This window comes from Pristiophorus japonicus, unplaced genomic scaffold, assembly GCF_044704955.1.
Source record: "Pristiophorus japonicus isolate sPriJap1 unplaced genomic scaffold, sPriJap1.hap1 HAP1_SCAFFOLD_207, whole genome shotgun sequence".
Lineage (NCBI taxonomy): Eukaryota > Metazoa > Chordata > Chondrichthyes > Pristiophoridae > Pristiophorus > Pristiophorus japonicus.
In genome coordinates this window covers 747,115-765,792 of record NW_027251767.1, presented here as the reverse complement: position 1 = coordinate 765,792, position 18,678 = coordinate 747,115, and the positions used below count along the sequence as shown (strand labels likewise).

General features: G+C 47.3%; 1 non-coding gene across 1 annotated transcript; it reads left to right on the top strand.

The window, feature by feature from the left end:
- The first annotated feature begins 2,933 nt into the window (after nucleotides 1-2,933).
- Nucleotides 2,934-3,025, top strand: trnay-gua (transfer RNA tyrosine (anticodon GUA)). Its single transcript is given in 2 exon segments — nucleotides 2,934-2,970; nucleotides 2,990-3,025. It is a non-coding gene; the product is annotated as a tRNA-Tyr (tRNA).
- Nucleotides 3,026-18,678: the final 15,653 nt, after the last annotated feature.

Below are 18,678 nucleotides of genomic sequence, written 5' to 3'. Positions count from 1 at the left end.
ATTATAGACCTGTCAGCCTGACATCGGTAGTGGGTAAAATGATGGAATCAATTATTAAGGATGTCATAGCAGTGCATTTGGAAAGAGGTGACATGATAGGTCCAAGTCAGCATGGATTTGTGAAAGGGAAATCATGCTTGACAAATCTTCTGGAATTTTTTGAGGATGTTTCCAGTAGAGTGGATAAGGGAGAACCAGTTGATGTGGTATATTTGGACTTTCAGAAGGCGTTCGACAAGGTCCCACACAAGAGATTGATGTGCAAAGTTAGAGCACATGGGATTGGGGGTAGTGTACTGACATGGATTGAGAACTGGTTGTCAGACAGGAAGCAAAGAGTAGGAGTAAATGGGTACTTTTCAGAATGGCAGGCAGTGACTAGTGGGGTACCGCAAGGTTCTGTGCTGGGGCCCCAGCTGTTTACACTGTACATTAATGATTTAGATGAGGGGCTTAAATGTAGTATCTCCAAATTTGCGGATGACACTAAGTTGGGTGGCAGTGTGAGCTGCGAGGAGGATGCTGTGAGGCTGCAGAGCGACTTGGATAGGTTAGGTGAGTGGGCAAATGCATGGCAGATGAAGTATAATGTGGATAAATGTGAGTTTATCCACTTTGGTGGTAAAAACAGAGAGACAGACTATTATCTGAATGGTGACAGATTAGGAAAAGGGGAGGTGCAAAGAGACCTGGGTGTCATGGTACATCAGTCATTGAAGGTTGGCATGCAGGTGCAGCAGGCGGTTAAGAAAGCAAATGGCATGTTGGCCTTCATAGCAAGGGGATTTGAGTACAGGGGCAGGGAGATGTTGCTACAGTTGTACAGGGCATTGGTGAGGCCACACCTGGAGTATTGTGTACAGTTTTGGTCTCCTAACCTGAGGAAGGACATTCTTGCTATTGAGGGAGTGCAGCGAAGGTTCACCAGACTGATTCCCGGGATGGCGGGACTGACCTATCAAGAAAGACTGGATCAACTGGGCTTGTATTCACTGGAGTTCAGAAGAATGAGAGGGGACCTCATAGAAACATTTAAAATTCTGATGGGGTTAGACAGGTTAGATGCAGGAAGAATGTTCCCAATGTTGGGGAAGTCCAGAACCAGAGGTCACAGTCTAAGGATAAGGGGTAAGCCATTTAGGACCGAGATGCGGAGGAACTTCTTCACCCAGAGAGTGGTGGACCTGTGGAATTCTCTACCACAGAAAGTTGTTGAGGCCAATTCATTAATATATTCAAAAAGGAGTTAGATGAGGTCCTTACTACTAGGGGGATCAAGGAGTATGGCGAGAATGCAGGAATGGGGTACTGAAGTTGAATGTTCAGCCATGAACTCATTGAATGGCGGTGCAGGCTAGAAGGGCCGAATGGCCTACTCCTGCACCTATTTTCTATATTTCTCTGTTTCGATGTACTGAAGACGCACAGGCCACGCCACGAGTCCAGATGCGTCAACATGCTCACGGAAAACAATCATCACACAGAACAATCTTTGCCGCTTCCCTTCGATAGCTCAGTTGGTAATGCAGAGGACGATAGTGGAATACTCAACAAAGACATCCTTAGGTCGCTGGTTCAATTCTGGCTTGAAGGAGCTTGTGTACTTTTGGATTAAGCAGCAATTCGCTCAAACCAGTTCTCATCACTTTATGGTGCACCATGTTGCCACGAAGGCGCAGGACACCACTTTTCTCGTCTCAAACCTGAATGCACTCTGCATCCACCTTCACACAGCTGTTATGCTTGAGCATTTGTGTCTGCTCACCGGCAGAGAGTTTTTTAAAATTTGAAAATATACTTTATTCATATAAAAATTTGTACAGCACATTCAAAAGCAGTTCAGTACATTTAGCTGCAGTCAGCAATCCCATACACTACATTTGGGTGCTGACGGCAGTTCCGTTCGATACATTTCCTTGCTTTTCAGTTCAAGTACAATTCGGTACAATATGGGATACATTGTAGTACATTCAACAAACTGCAGAGCAGCAACACTTCAAAGCACTCAGCACTCCCTTTCAGGCAAAACAAGTTGGCTTTCAGTCAGACAGCGCTGTCGCCTGCTCCCTCACACACAGGGCGGCCGCTACTTTCCGGTCACCTCGCTTCCCTTCCACGGTCTCGTGCTCTTCTTGGCTTCTTTCTTCGTTACTGTGGCTTCGCGTCCTGCTGTTGCTCGCTCGCTGCTGCTCCGCAATGTTGATTGGATACAAGGAGTGGGCCAGTTCTCTGATGGTCGTGGAGCAGCTTGGAGACGAGTGCGAAAAGGCGACTGAGAAGCAAACGAGGGCAACCTGCAAGAAGCATATGGGGAATTAGCTCAAATGGTAGAGCGCTTGCTTAGCATGTGAGATGGTAGCGGGATCGATGCCTGCATTCTCCACTCTGCTTTTGGCTCAGAGCAATTCTCCAGAAAGAAATGTGGTCTCACGTGTCACTGAGTTCACGCCAGATGGGTCAAAGCACAGCAAAACTTTTTCTGCCATGTCATAAGCAAGACGTCTTGATTTTTGCAAAGGTGGATATATGAGGCGAGAGAAGCCAAAAGAACGACTTGCGAGCATTGATTGCTTTTCTGAGCATTTGACTCAGGACCTTCGATTGAGCAGACTGATATGCTGCCTGCTGCGCGAAGAAGGCACTTGCCATGCAAGCGGCCAGGCAGCATGACCAAGTCGGGCAGCTTGCAAGGTCTTTAAATTCAGAATGCGCAGCTTGCAAAAAATCTGCGAGCCTGATAAGAAGTCAAAGCTACACTCTTGTGATTGTTAGTCACACGCGTTTTCCAGGCTGTAAAGAGTAGCTGGCGGTTGACAGTCCCACCGCGCTGCAGCATGGGCTGGTACTGAAGACGCACAGGCCACGCCACGAGTCCAGATGCGACAACATGCTCACGGAAAACAATCATCGCACAGAAAAATCTTTGGCGCTTCCCTTCGATAGCTCAGTTGGTACAGCGGAGGACTGTAGTGGAATACTCAGCAAAGTCATCCTTAGGTCGCTGGTTCAATTCCAGCTCGAAGGAGCTAGTGTACTTTTGGATTAAGCAGCAATTTGCTCAAACCAGTTCTCATCACTTTATGGTGCATCATGTTGCCACGAAGGCGCAGGACACCACTTTTCTCGTCTCAAACCTGAATGCACTCTGCATCCACCTTCACACAGCTGTTATGTTTGAGCATTTGTGTCTGCTCACCAGCAGAGAGTTTTTTTAAATTTCAAAATATACTTTATTCATATAAAAATTTGTACAGTCCATTCAAAAGCAGTTCAGTACATTTAGCTGCGGTCAGCAATCCCATACACTACATTTGGGTGCTGACGGCAGTTCCGTTCGATACATTTCCTTGCTTTTCAGTTCAAGTACAATTCGGTACAATATGGGATACATTGTAGTACATTCAACAAACTGCAGAGCAGCAACACTTCAAAGCACTCAGCACTCCCTTTCAGGCAAAACAAGTTGGCTTTCAGTCAGACAGCGCTGTCGCCTGCTCCCTCACACACAGGGCGGCCGCTACTTTCCGGTCACCTCGCTTTCCTTCCGTGGTCTTGTGCTCTTCTCGGCTTCTTTCCTCGTTACTGTGGCTTCGCGTCCTGCTGTTGCTCGCTCGCTGCTGCTCCGCAATGTCGATTGGATACAAGGAGTGGGCCAGTTCTCTGATGGTCGTGGAGCAGCTTGGAGACGAGTGCGAAAAGGCGACTGAGAAGCAAACGAGGGTCAACTGCAAGAAGCTACTGGGGAATTAGCTCAAATGGTAGAGCGCTCTCTTCGCGTGTGAGAGGTCGAGGGATCTGATGCCTGCATTCTCCACTCTGCTTTTGGCTCAGGGCAATTCTCCAGAAAGAAACTTGGTCTCACGTGTCACTGAGTTGACGCCAGATAGGTCAAAGCACAGCAAACCTTTTTCTGCCATGTCATAAGCAAGACGTCTTGATTTTTGCCAAGCTGGATAACGCCATATAACAGTGGTCAGCACGTAACGTTCTGGACGCCCTGCAAAATAAGGAGAGTGTGGACCCTGTCGGGTGGTTCCCTGAGCGGACTGTCGAACTCGTTTGGCAGAACGTCTCATCGCCAGAGCTGTCACACAAGCACCAAGACATAGCTTGGTTGACGTTGAGTAGGGCCTTACCTGTCAGAGCGTTCATGCACAGCCGACGTCTCAGCAACACGGCACGGTTCCCCACGAATCGGCTGCGGGGCGGATGAGACTGTCACCCATCTCCTTCAGGATTGCGCCTTCGCAAGGCAGGTTTGGAAAGAGATGCAGTGGTTGCTGTCGAGGTTCATCCCGAGCAGCTCCGTAACACAGGACTCTGTGCTCTACGGGCTGTTCCCAGGGAAACACACCGAGACAGACATCACCTGCTGCTGGAGGGCCATCAACTCGGTCAAAGACGCTCTTTGGTCTTCCCAAAACTTGCTGCACTTCCAGAGCAAGGAGATGTCCACGTCTGCGTGTTGTAGACTGGCGCAATCCAAGATCCAGGATTACATGCTGAGGGAAGCACTTAAAATTGGTACAGTCGCCGCAAAGGCACGGTGGGGAAGGGCCACAGTTTAAAGCCCTTCTGCCACGGTAAACCCGGGGGCAGGAATCAGTACACAACTCCCCTCGGGCTGTACTTGCAACTTCCTTTTTGTGTACATGGAGCACCATGATCTGTAAACACCTATGTAGTGCCATGTACAATGTAAGGTCTGTTTCATAATGCATGTTGAAAAAAAAAATGTAAATGTACCGTCACCCATTCCGTGTACTGTATAGTGACACATGTAATGTAATTTGTTTGAATGTACTACAAGGTATCCCGTATTGTACCGAATTGTACTTGAACTGAAAAGCAAGGAAATGTATCAAACGGAACTGCCGTCAGCACCCAAATGTAGTGTATGGGATTGCTGACCGCAGCTAAATGTACTGAACTGCTTTTGAAAGTACTGTATATTTTGAAATTTAAAAAAAGGCAGTGTTCTCGCCTGCTCCCTCACACACAGGGCCTCACTACCCCTACCAGAACAAGGAGGTGGTGGGCGGCCGCCTCCTCGTAGCAGATGTAATGTATAAAAATTCCCCTCTAAGGTTAATTAACGTGTATGACTCGCCTCTCAGAAACGAGCGGCTGGCCCTCTTCCAGCAGCTCCCACTGCTGCCGGTGACGTCCAGGCCGGTCATTCTGGGCGGTGATTTCAACTGCATCATCGATGCGGCTGGACGATCCAGCAGAGCCGACGCAAACTGGACACCACGTCCAGACTCCTGATGGACGCGGTAAAAAACACCAAGCTCTGCGACGTCTTCAGCAACCCTGCAGACAGAGCACCGCGCAGATACAGCTGGTCGAGACCAGACGGGTCCGTCCATTCCAGAATAGACTTCCTGTTTGTGTCCCACACGCTCAAGGTCAGATCCACCGACGTCACGCCGGTGTTCTTCTCTGACTACTGCCTCCTACTGGCCAACTGTCGCCCACAGGAAAACCAGAAAGTTGGCAGAGGGATATGGAAGCTGAACGTGAAACTGTTGTCTCCGGAAAACGTGGAGGAACTCAAGAGGGATTACAAAGGTTGGAGAACTGTAAAACCCCTCTGCGATTCCCCGATGCACTGGTGGGAAACAATCAAGACAAACATCAAGAGGTTCTTCATCCTCAAAGGTGTTCAGGAAGCGAGTGGGAGACAGAGGGAATTGTCCCAACTCCAGAAGAGCATGCAAAACCTGCTCCTTTTGCAGTCGATGGCGGGGCGATGTCGCGGAGGAACTCCAAGAGGTGAAGGGCCAGCAAGCCTCGGTCTTTGCCTCAGAGTCCTCCAAAATCATCTTCCGCTCCAGAGTCCGCTCCGTCTAGCAGGATAAGATGTGTTCACGTTTCTTCTTCCAAAAGGTACACAGGGGGAGCTCTGTGATCACCAGCCTAAAGGAAGAAGACGGTTCTGTGACGTCTTTGCAGCCTGACATGCTGAGGATCAACAAATCCTTCTATGCCAAGCTGTATGACGTCAAGCCCACAGACCGCGTGGCCTCCCAGTCCTTCCTGTCGCCTATCACGGAGGTCCTAGACGACAGCGAGCGGGAGAGTCTGGACCACCCATTAACTCTGGACAAGATGACAAAGGCCGACCGGTCCCTTGCGACGAGTAAAACTCCCGGAAGCGACGGCTTACCGGTCGAGTTGTATTCGGCTCTGTGGGACTGGATGGGCCCAGACCTGCTGGAAGTGTACGGAGGTATGCTTCTGGCCGGCAGCATGTCAGAATCAATGAGGAAAGGCATCATCACCCTCATCTACAAGCAGAAGGGGGAGAGGGAGGAAATCAAAAACTGGCGGCCCATTTCGCTGCTCAATGTGGACTACAAGATCCTGTCAAAGGTCATCGCCAACAGGGTCAAGTCTGCTCTTGAGCTGGTGATTCACCCGGACCAGACCTGCGCTGTCCCCGGCAGGAAGATCTCTGATAGGGATACGATCGCCTACGTGCGGGACAGGGAGGTGGACACCTGCTTAATCAGCTTAGACCAGGCGAAGGCCTTTGACAGGATATCGCACACGTACCTGATGGACGTGCTCTCCAAAATGGGGTTTGGGGAGGGTATCCGCAATTGGGTCAAACTGCTCTACACAGACATCAGTAGTGCAGTTCAAATCAACGGGTGGGAAACTGAAAGTTTTCCAATCAGATCTGGAGTCAGGCAAGGCTATCCTCTCTCGTCTGTCTTGTTTGTGTGTTGTATCGAACCCTTTGCGAGAGTCCATCAGGAAGGATGCGGGCATTAGAGGGGTGACAATCCCAGGCAGCGGAGGTGCTCAGGTCAAGACCTCCCTGTACACGGACGACTTCACCGTCTTTTGCTCGGATCCACAGTCGGTCTGCGGATTGCTCACAATTTGCAACCAGTTTGAACTGGCTTCGGGGGCGAAGGTTAATCGCAGCAAAAGCAAATCCATGTTTTTTGGAAGCTGGGACGACCGATCCTTTATTCCCGTCACCGTTAAGTCAGATTACCTGAAGGTGTTGGGAATATGGTTCGGAGTGGACGGGGCGTGCGCCAAAAACTGCAAGTAGCATATCGCTAAAGGCAAACATAAACTGGGATAGTGGAAGCTGCACTCCCTCTCCATCGTCATCAGGAGTGAGGTGCTCTCGGTGTTGTTGTACATGGCGCACGTCTGGCCCATACTCGCTCCGGTGCCTTGGCAGTCACCCGAGCAGTTTTCCATTTCGTCTGGAGAACGAAAATGGACTGTGTCCGCAGAGACACGATGTACAAATCTCTGGACAGTGGAGGAAAGGATGTTCCGAACATGGCCCTCATCCTGATGGCCACCTTTGTATGCGGCTGTAGCAAGCTGTGCATAGATCCTTCGTACGCAAACACCAAGTGTCAGTACATGCTGAGAGTCTACCTGTCCCCGGTGATGTGAAGGATGGGTCTGGCCAGGCTGCCGCGGAACCCTCCAACCAGTTGGACCATGCCTCACCACCGGTCCTTCGTAGAAAAGTTTTTCAAGAAAAACACCTTTGACCACAAGGCCATAAAGCAGTGGTCGGCATGCAAGGTCCTGGACGCCCTACGGAAGAAGCAGAGGGTGGACCTTGTCGGGTGGTTCCCCGAGCAGACTGTCGAACTCGTCTGGCAGAATGTCTCATCGCCAGAGCTTTCACACAAGCACCAAGACGTAGCTTGGTTGGCAGGGAGAAGGGCCCTACCCGTCAGATCCTTCATGCACTGCCGCGGTTTCAGAGACACGGCACTTTGCCCCCGAGTCAGCTGTGGTGCGGACAAGACTGTCATCCATCTCCTTCAGAATTGCCCCTTTGCAGGGCAGGTCTAGAAGTAGATGCAGTGATTGCTGTCGAGGTTCATCCCAAGCAGCTCCGTAGCAGGACTCTGCTCTGCGGACTGTTCCCAGGGACACACACTGAGACAGACATTGTGGTGTATGTAGGTACCTTTCGTAATGACTCCACGAGGCAGTGTATGATACTTAAACTGTGTAGACCTGTACTCCTTTATTTGCAGCTCATGAGTGACGACAACAAGCGTGAGTTCCCTTTTATACTGGGTTACCTGCCGTGTGCAGGCAACCCATAGGTCTCCAGCAGCAGCACCCTCTGGTGTACAGGCAAGGTGTGTACGGTGTAAGGGTACATTCAGTGTTGCATAACAGTGTTACAGACATCACACAGTAAACAGGCATGCATGCACAACAGACATCATCTGCTGTTGGAGAGCCATCAACTGGGTGAAAGACGCACTTTGGTCTTGCTGAAACTTGCTGGTCTTCCAGAGCAAGGAGATATCCACGGCTGAGTGTTGTAGACTGGCGCAATCCAAGGTCCAGGAGTACATGTTGAGAGACGCACTGAAGGTTGGTACAGTCCCGCAAAGACACGATGGGGAAGAGTTTAAGGCCCTTCCACCACAATAAACCCAGGGGATGAAATCAGACCTCCTCGGGCTGTACTTGTTAATCTGCTTGTCGACATAGAGCACGATGTACTGAAAAACACCTATGTTGTGCCATGTATAATGAAAGTCTCTGCACTGTTTCGTAACTTGTAAAGAAATGTAAATGCATTCCCATCCGTGTACTGCTTTCATCTGCATAGTACTACATGTAACGTGATTCATGATCGGTATTGAAATGTATCCTGGAATCTAATGTAAACCTGTTCTCATCTGCTCCATGTAATACTCTTAGTTGCACAGTACTACATGTAACGTGATTTCCGGATTGTACTAAACTGTGCCTTGAAATGAAATGCACGCTAATGCATTGTATGGAACTGCTGTCAGCATCCAAACGAATTGTATGGAATTGCTGACCGCAAGGTACTGAACTATATTCCAATGTATTGAGAAAATGTTACATGAATAAAGTATCTTTTTGGGGAAAAAAAGTATGTCTCAGTAACTTTCATGCAGGCTTTTGAGTGTTTTAAATCAAGACTTGATCCTGCCATTACTACAACTGAGTGTGTGTGTAATCTGATGTTTAAAGCAACAAAACAAAAAAGAGCAAGAAAGCAGTCCAACAGTAAGCATCTACATTTATCCTTATAATCCTCAATCCTGTTATTAACTGGGCAGCATTATCAAATGTGTCTGGGACTCTATTCCATACGCTCATTTATGTCTGTTGTGGGGAGACAATCTCTTTTGAGGCTTCAATCATTCTGTTCCATGGTTAATTTATTTCAGTCCAGTACCTGAGTCCGAACTTGGCTCAATGGTTGTGGGTTTGATCCCTGCTCCAGGGCTTGAGCACCTAATTCTGGCTAACACTCCAGTGCAGTGCTGAGAGTCCTTTAGATGAGGCATCAAACCAAGATCCAGTCTGTCTTCTCTGCCCTACTTTTTGCAACCTTACACTTGCGTACCCTGGGCAAAGGTGAAGGGCGAAAACCGCAGACAAATGTCCCAGTCACAAAGCAATGAATGAAACATAGACACACACCGTATAATTAAATTTAAAAAGATTTATTTCAATAATCAACACTTTTTGTTTTCTGAGTCTCAGGTCAAAACGAAAAATCCAGAAGAGAGAAAAACATAGCCAGATAGGCTAAGTATAAAAACTCAGCAGCAAATGTAAATCACTCCATCAAACTGCAACATATGGTCAATCAAAGCGAGGTGGGGGTCACAATTCAGTTCGAGGGAGGAGGATCTTTTTTTTTGTTGTTTTCTGTCTTTTTTGTCAAACGAATAACAAAGGATTTCTTGTAATTATCTCTCTTTATATATATATTTATATAAAATACATCAAAGCATGCTAAGCATTCCATAAGGCAGGGGGAAATTGTAATTAAAAAAAAATGTACACATTTGTTGCGACTGATTTACATCATGTTGTTCTGTAGCGAGTTTACCTCAGCGCTCGCGCTGTCCTTGTTGTCGCGTTTTGGCGTCCAGTTGTTTTGCACGTTGAGTGAGTCTTCGTCTTTCGGGCAGGTCTTTAATGAATCTTGGGTTTTATTTTGGCCGTTCACGTCGTCCTGGAGATAGAATTGGTTCAAAACAAAAACAAACCTCCAGACACACACACACAGGGAAGAAGAAAAGAGAAGAGAAGGTAATAAATGGGTGAGTTGTTCCTGGGAGTGCTGCACAGTCACAGCAGTCCCTCAGATAGGCTTTGAGAACAAGAAGCATATGCTGCCAATCAAGCTCATTTGGGAAATTATGTCATAATCCGGGTGGGAAATTGAGCACATTTTCAACATTTTCATTGAATGTAAATTGATTAACATGTCAGCACGTGCTCTGTGATGATATCATCACATTGCCGATGGAGTGTCCAGCGCCCTTCTGGAAACATCAGTGACAAGCATTTCGAATCACGACAAGCAATTCACTAAAGAGACACTCTCGCCAAGGCAAAGCATTTGGGGAAAGCTTCAATCATCGAAATTAAACACAGGAGGCCATTCAGCCCATCACACCAGTGCTGGCTCTTCAACTGGAGCAGTCTGCTCTAATCCCATTTCCCTGTCCATTCCCCACAATCTTTTATATTCTTCTGTTTGAAATCCTCCTCCAATTCCCTTTAAATGATCAATCTCAATAGCATCCCCATGAAAAAATGTTCAATTGAAGCAAAAATCAGGAGAGGTGTATAATGGATGGCTGATCTGATGTTACCCAGTTTACATGATCACTAAAAGTTAAATTACCCCCTCCATGTCCGAGTGGCCCTTGGTGTGAAAAATATTCCTTCTCACCTCCCTCTTTGATGTTCTACTGTTTTTGTTACTGATTCATCAACAATTGGATACAACCTCTCACTATTTACACATTTGAAACCTTTCAGATTTAAAAAACACTCTGTTAGTTCTCCCCTTCAAATCTTCATTGTTCTTTAAAAACAGCCCTCATTTTCCTCCATTACTATACTCTGGATGATGGCATCATTCTTTCAAAAGCGCTCTACTCAACAATGTAAATCATGTCAAAAACTTCAATGGTCATTTCGCATAACATCATCTATTTCCTCTCCCCCTTGCCCCAAAAATATACTCTGCCCAAATGCTTTCACGTGGAGAAAATACCCCTTTAAGAATGATGTTTTATATTTTAAAAGCTGTGGGATGATTAAGTGATGAAAACCAGAGGGAATGGAGATGAGAACCATATCCCCAACTCATCCCCTGTGGTTTGAAGTCTACATATGAAGATGAAGGTGATGTCCCACTGATGTCACTACTCAGCTGAGTTGCTCTAGATGCTCAAAATTAAAGCAGTACAGTCAAACTCTGATAAATGCATCTCCCACTTCTGTAGGGTAGGAAAGGGAAGGGAATTATTACACTGGGAGTTCATTGGGATCCTACACAATGGGAATAAATGGAAAGGAGTTTGTTGCATTGGGATTCGACAGTGAGAGAGAATAAGATGGGATTTGGGTAGGGATATGTGTTTAGCAGCAGTTAATCTCTTTATGTGACTACAGAGCAAACCGATCTTATTATTTTCAGTCCTCTATAACGGGTAAGGCATAACCCCCTTTTCATTTTGGCCAATTTTTTATTTACTGCAATTTCAGAAGTATTTAACATTCAATGACCATTCTGTTCCATTAGAGAAGGACAAACAGGCTGCAGGCTGCAACATTCTGTAGGTCAATACCAGCTGGCTTTAAGATGATCTGAAAGATGAATATCTACTCATCAAATTCTACTCATCAAATTCAGAAACTTGCACTTCAGAAGGTCTGAATTTGTTTCTCCCTCTTGTCCAATTTGTTTTCTCTCTTCTCTTAACTCTCTGACAGTTGCTGGGCAGTCCTGTCTGATGATTCACCATGTAGCTTTTGAGTGTTGGTAGGCAATTCAACTGTGGAGGGAGTCAAACCCAATCCTGGTCTCACCCAACAGCCACAAACATGTTCTTTTTGGGCGGGGAGGAAGGCTCACAGATGAAAAGCAAGTACCTTGGTAAAATTTGTCTCCTTCTCTGGCCATGGGACGCTGAGCAAATTGCAACACCACCCCCATCACCCTAGCTGATTTGTAGCTACGACCTTCCGTACGTCTTCACTCATTATCGAATCTGATGGTGCATCTTTTTTAGAAGCACAGAATTGTAGAATGGTTACAGCCCATCGAGCCTGTGCCGGCTCACTGCAAGAGCACTTCAGCTAGTCCCACTCCCCCGCCCTTTCCCCTTAGCCCTGCATTTTTTTCTCCTTCAGGTACTTATCCAATTCCCTTTTGAAAGCCATGGTTGAGTCTGCCTCTAAAACCCTTTCAGGCAGTGCATCCCAGATCATAACCACTCGCTGTGTAAACAAGTTTTTCCTCCTGTCGCCTTTGGTTCTTCCGCCAATCACCTTAAATCTGTGTCCTCTAATTCTCGACCCTTCCGCCAATGGGAACAGTTTCCCTCTATCTACTCTGTCCAGACTCTTCATGAACACCTCTATCAAATCTCCTTTCAACCTTCTCTGCTCTGCTTAGAATTTGACCTTGAGGACATTACGAGTCAACCCCATTGTGTGGGACTGGAATGATTCCAGGTTCGGATGGCAGGTTCCCTTCCCTGAAGCACATTAATGAACCAATTGGCTTTTTGCAACAATACGGCAGCTTTCACAATCATTTTCACCAGATGCGCTGCATTCAATTTCACGTTTCCATGGTAATGGGCTGATAGTCCAGCAGCACAACCCTTAGGCCACCATATCCAGTATAATTCAGCTATTGATGGGTCAGATTGACAATCAATGCTTAATTGGTGGGTCACGGTGTATGTTTCTGAGCACTGGCCCAACTGAACTCTCCTGTTGACTTCAATGTTATTAGGTTGAAGCCTGCTGGCAAATGGACCAACTTCCATCGAAATGTTGCCCAATTGTACCACTCTACATCCCCCACACAGCGTGTTCCGATAATGAGCCAGCCCACTGACAATAGAAAATCGGACTGAGCAGGATATCGCTGGCCATTTTCAGGTGCCTTCCGGAGAAAATGTGAAAGGTCTTTGGCAGCATACTCGAATTTGTGACAGGAAATTAGTGCCAGAGATCAGGAAGAGACTTGCCAAGCAACAAAACTTTCAAAATGGAATATATTTTACGAAGAAAGGCCCTTCCCTTTCTCCAAGATCTGCTCCATTATCCACCCAATCTCGCACCATCTTCTCTTCTTAGGAAATCCCCCGGAGTCGAGGAGGACTTGCTTCCACACTAAAGTGAGTTCTCAGGTGACTGATGCGGGAGAGGTCCCAAACTTCTTTTTAAAGGGTGGAAGATGCCTGCGTGTGAATTCGTTTAACGTGGGGTAGCCATTGCACACCAGCTACCACATGGACTTGACAGAGCTAAGTCTTGGCACTGCTTGGGCCTTGCACACATACATGCACATATTCCTACTGACCCCTTCGCTTCCTCCCTCAGGTCCTCTCTCCATGGTTTTCAGAGATCGCAGAGTAGGTGAGCTCATTAATCTTGGAGTACCTTGCGTATTTCTCCATATTTGACATTTGACCCCCCTCCCACCCCGCTCCAGCTCCAGCACGCTGCTCTCCATGCGCAGGCTCTGCTGCGCTTTTTCCGCGGGCTCTCTGTCCAGCCACTCATGCTTTGGTGGTTGGTTACCACATGTATAATGGTCTCGGGTCCCCATCTCGCTGCTGGTCTCAGTGCAACTACTGGTACCCTGACTCGCGATCAGCGAACTCAACATAGACCAGGTATTGCACCTCCAAACTTTCTAGTCTGCATCGTCCAGCATCTACCAACTTAGTCATCAGAGAAAGCTCCTTATTTCTATTTTTAACCCAAAGGAACATTCTGACTTATTTCACTCACAAACATCATTGCAAGTTGGCACCATTTACCCTCCTCTCTCCACACATTTACTGGTGCCTCTCCTCTATCCACACATTTACTGGTGCCCCTCCCTAATCCACACATTTACTGGTGCCCCTCCTCTATCCATACATTTACTGGTGCCCCTCCCTAATCCACACATTTACTGGTGCCCCTCCTCTATCCACACATTTACTGGTGCCCCTCCCTAATCCACACATTTACTGGTGCCCCTCCTCTGTCCACACATTTACTGGTGCCCCTCCCCAAAATTAAACTGACCTTAAAGCAATGGTCGGTTTAGACAATAAACCTAAATAAAAGACACTCCGGTGCTTTCATTCATTGATAACAAGTTCTGCAGAAGAAAACATCTGAAATTACAAAATCCTTTTCAGAAGCAGGAGATTGGTATGGAATCATACAGATTTATAATGAGAAGTTTCATGGTAGAATAGCACCATGAGTCAAATTCTCGATAAGATAGGGGGGTGTACCAGTTTATGGAAAAATAACTCGTTATGTTATCTTTTGATGAGGGACAAGAAAAGCAGCTCAATTAATATTCACCTTATATGGAGTTGTAGTAGGTAATGCAGAAAGGTATGGGTTGGCATGTCGAAGGGCAATTTTAACCCTACTGCAGGGGAGGACGAAAACCCCCTCATTTTACCCAGAAGGAAAAGGGCTGTGGGATCAGTCTGTGCTGTGAATTGAAACCGATGGAAGGAAAACTTTGGGACACAAATGAATTTTATAGGGGCAGACGAGGCCTGCAGGGGATAAAAGGGGGTGCATTCATGGAGACCCCCCCCGCCCAGTGTTTGGACTCATAGGAAAGGGAATTTAATTTGGAACTATCTACGAGAAAGTTTGAAATCCTAAAGTGCACATGGAAGAAACTACGAACTTTAATCGAATTTGGGATTTTTTAAAAGGTGTATGTTGGGTCTACAAGAAAAAGGGTGGGGTCAATATCAAAAGGGCCAGTTTGGACATTGGAACTAATCAAATTGTCTGGGAACTGTATACCCTCGAAACTTGCCCCTTGAAAACATTAGCATTTAAACAATGCCACATACATATTCCAACACCTTTTTCATCAGGCATAGAAATATCTGGCTCAGGCTAGACATGCACAATGGCTACAGGAGGCCAATGCAATCAACATCCACTCAAACTTTGAGTAGGTTAACATCAGTGGAAAAAAAACCTAAAAACCTAAAACTGCTACATTTTTCAAAATCAAAAAGTTCACCAATGAGAAGAATCGACTTCAGCAGGAAAGGCGGACTGGATAATCTGGCTATAAAAAAAGGGTTTCTGATGTAGGAAAAGAAGCGATGATTTTCCCTGCCCTCGTCATCCAACAACCACAACCAGCAAGCCTCTCGACACTGAAGGAAAACCAGTGTCCGAAGACACCGAAGATAGAAGAAACAAACCACTAGACTGCAGAAGGCACAGTAGTGAGTCTAACCTCTGGTCCCCAGAACTCCCAACTCAGTTAGGCCAGGAAAGGTGGGAGGTTGGGCATTGTACTGCTAAACTGGTGTAAAGATTTTCGTTGGGTCCGTTTTAGTGGGATTTAGGGGGATTGTTTTGTTGGTGTATTGCTGTTTGTTGAGTTACACCTTGTCAAATAAATTGGAAGCCTAAAGTTCCTCTTGGAATCACCTTGTCTCAGTTCTATTGTATTACATCTCCTGATCGTGAGTCTTATGTCAGAACCGTGTAAGGGAAGCTAGGAGTGCCTCGAAAACGCTCAACTGTGTGTCACAGGCTAGGGAAGAAGGGGTTAGGAGTGTTTGACATTCACAGGTGCCTCACAGGCTAGGCATAAGCTGTGAGGGCAGAAGCCCAGAGAGAGACACCCAAGGCACAACAACCCTGTGAAAACCCCTTACACTATTCTCAGCAGAAACCTGGCAAGTAGGCAGGTATAATCCCCCTGGCTCTTACCAGTTATTGAGTGAGTGCAGCGAAGGTTCACCAGACTAATTCCTGGGATGGCTGGGCTGTCATATGAGGAGAGACTGGATCAACTGGGCCTTTATTCACTGGAGTTTAGGAGGATGAGAGGGGATCTCATAGAAACATATAAGATTCTGAAGGGACTGGACAGGTTAGATGCGGGAAGAATGTTCCCGATGTTGGGGAAGTCCAGAATCAGGGGACATAGTCTTAGGATAAGAGATTTAGGACTGAGATGAGGAGAAACTTCTTCACTCAGAGAGTTGTTAACCTATGGAATTCCCTGCCGCATAGAGTTGTTGATGCCAGTTCAAGAGTGAGTTAGATATGGCTCTTACGGTTAAGTGGATCAAGGGGTATGGAGAGAAAGCAGGAAAGGGGTACTGAAGGAATGATCTTATTGAATGGTGGTGCAGGCTCGAAGGGCCGAATGGCCTACTCCTGCACCTATTTTCTTTGTTTCTATGTTTCTAAAAGCCGCCATGATCACAGCATCTGTAATTTTAACCTGCTCTCTTGAGCAGGCAGCAAGGACATGCTCTCGGACACAACAGGGTCCTTCTTTACATATGCATGTTGTGGCCCGACGACATCATTGAGTCCCAACTATAATTTTAACTCAGGCCTGAACGGGGAATCCACCGGAGTTAAAATCGGCACTAAATGGTGGAAGCAGGGTCAATAGTAACTTGCAAAGGGGAATTGGATATATACTTGAAAAGGAAACATTTGCAGGGCTGTGGGGAAAGAGCGGGGGAGTGGTTTTTAATTTAGCTCCTAGCTCCTTAAATTCGTTTCGTAGGATCTCATCCCTTTTTTTACCTATGTCGTTGGTACCAATGTGCACCATGACAACGAGCTGTTCTCCCTCCCTTTTTAGAATGTCCTGCACCCGCTCCGAGACATCCTTGACCCTTGCACCAGGGAGGCAGCATACCATCCTGGAGTCTCGGTTGCGGCCGCAGAAACGCCTATCTATTCCCCTTACAATTGAATCCCCTATCACTATCGCTCTCCCACTCTTTTTCCTGCCCTCCTGTGCAACAGAGCCAGCCACGGTGCTATGAACTTGGCTGCTGCTGCCCTCCCCTGATGAGTCATCCCCCCCAACAGTACTCAAAGCAGTGTATCTGTTTTGCAGGGGAATGACCACAGGGGACCCCTGCACTACCTTCCTTGCATTGCTCTTCCTGCTGGTCTACCATTCCCTATCTGGCTGTGGACCCATTACCTGTGGTACGACTAACTCGCTACATGTGCTACTCACGTCATTCTCAGCATCGTGGATGCTGCAGAGTGAATCCACCCCCAGCTCCAACTCCGCAACGCGGTCCATCAGGAGCTGCGGGTGGATACACTTCCCGCACACGTAGTCGTCAGGAACACTGGAGGGCTTCGGGCCCCTCCTACACAGCTTTGGGCGCCTTGAGCTACTGCACATGTGCGACCACTGTAGCGCGCATGTGCAGAGGTCCCAGCACTGTTTTCAGCGCAGGGACCTGGCTCCGCCCCCTACAGCTCGTGCTGCACCGTGCCGAGGGCCAGACGACTCGCAGGGAGCTGGAGAATCTGGAAGTTTTTTTTAGGCGCACTTTGTGGCGCGAAAAACGGGCATCCAGGTCGGAGCTGCGCCGTTCTAGGCGCGGCCCGAAACTTGGGCCCAATGAGTGGTGAACCTGCGGAATTCTCTACCACAGAAATTTGTTGAGGCCAATTCACACGATATATTCAAAAAGGAGTTAGATATAGTCCTCACTACTAGGGGGATCAGGGGTATGGCGAGAAAGCAGGAATGGGGTACTGAAGTTGCATGTTCAGCCATGAACTCATTGAATGGCGGTGCAGGCTCGAAGGACCGAATGGCCTACTCCTGCACCTATCTTCGATGTTTCTATGTTTCTAGTTGGGTGCCACAGGGCTCAGTGCTGGGACCGCAGCTTTTACAATATACATCAATGATTTAGATGAAGGAATGCGTGTAATATCTCCAAGTTTGCAGATGACACGAAGCTGGGTGGCGGTGTGAGCTGTGAGGAGGATGCTAAGAGGCTGCAGGGTGACTAGGACAGGTTAGGTGAGTGGGCAAATGCATGGCAGATGCAGTATAATGTGGATAAATGTGAGGTTATCCACTTTGGTGGCAAAAACATGAAGGCAGAATATTATCTGACTGGCGGCAGATTAGGAAAAGGGGAGGTGCAACGAGACCTGGGTGTCATGGTATATCAGTCATTAAAAGTTGGCATGCAGGTACAGCAGGCGGTGAAGAAAGCAAATAGTATGTTGACCTTCATAGCTGGGGGATTTGAGTATAGGAGCAGGGAGGTCTTACTGCAGTTGTGTAGGGCCTTGGTGAGGCCTCACCTGGAATATTGTGTTCAGTTTTGGTCTCCTAATCTGAGGAAGGACATTCTTGCTATTGAGGGAGTTCACCAGACTGATTCCCGGGATGGCAGGACTGACATACGAGGAGAGATTGGATCGACTGGGCCTGTATTCACTAGAGTTCAGAAGAATGAGAGGGGATCTCATAGAAACATTTAAGCTTCTGACGGGTTTAGACAGGTTAGATGCAGGAATAATGTTCCCGATGTTGGTGAAGTCCAGAACCAGGGGTCACAGTCTAAGGATAAGCGATGAGCCATTTACGACTGAGATGAGGAGAAACTTCTTAACTCAGAGAGTTGTTAGCCTGTGGAATTCTCTACTGCAGAGAGTGGTTGATGCCAGTCCATTAGATATATTATAGAGGGAGTTAGATGTGGCTAAAGGGATCAAGAGATATGGAGAGAAAGCAGGAAAGGGGTACTGAGGTGAATGATCAGCCATGATCTGATTGAATGGTGGTGCAGGCTCGAAGGGCCGAATGGCCTGCTCCTGCAACTA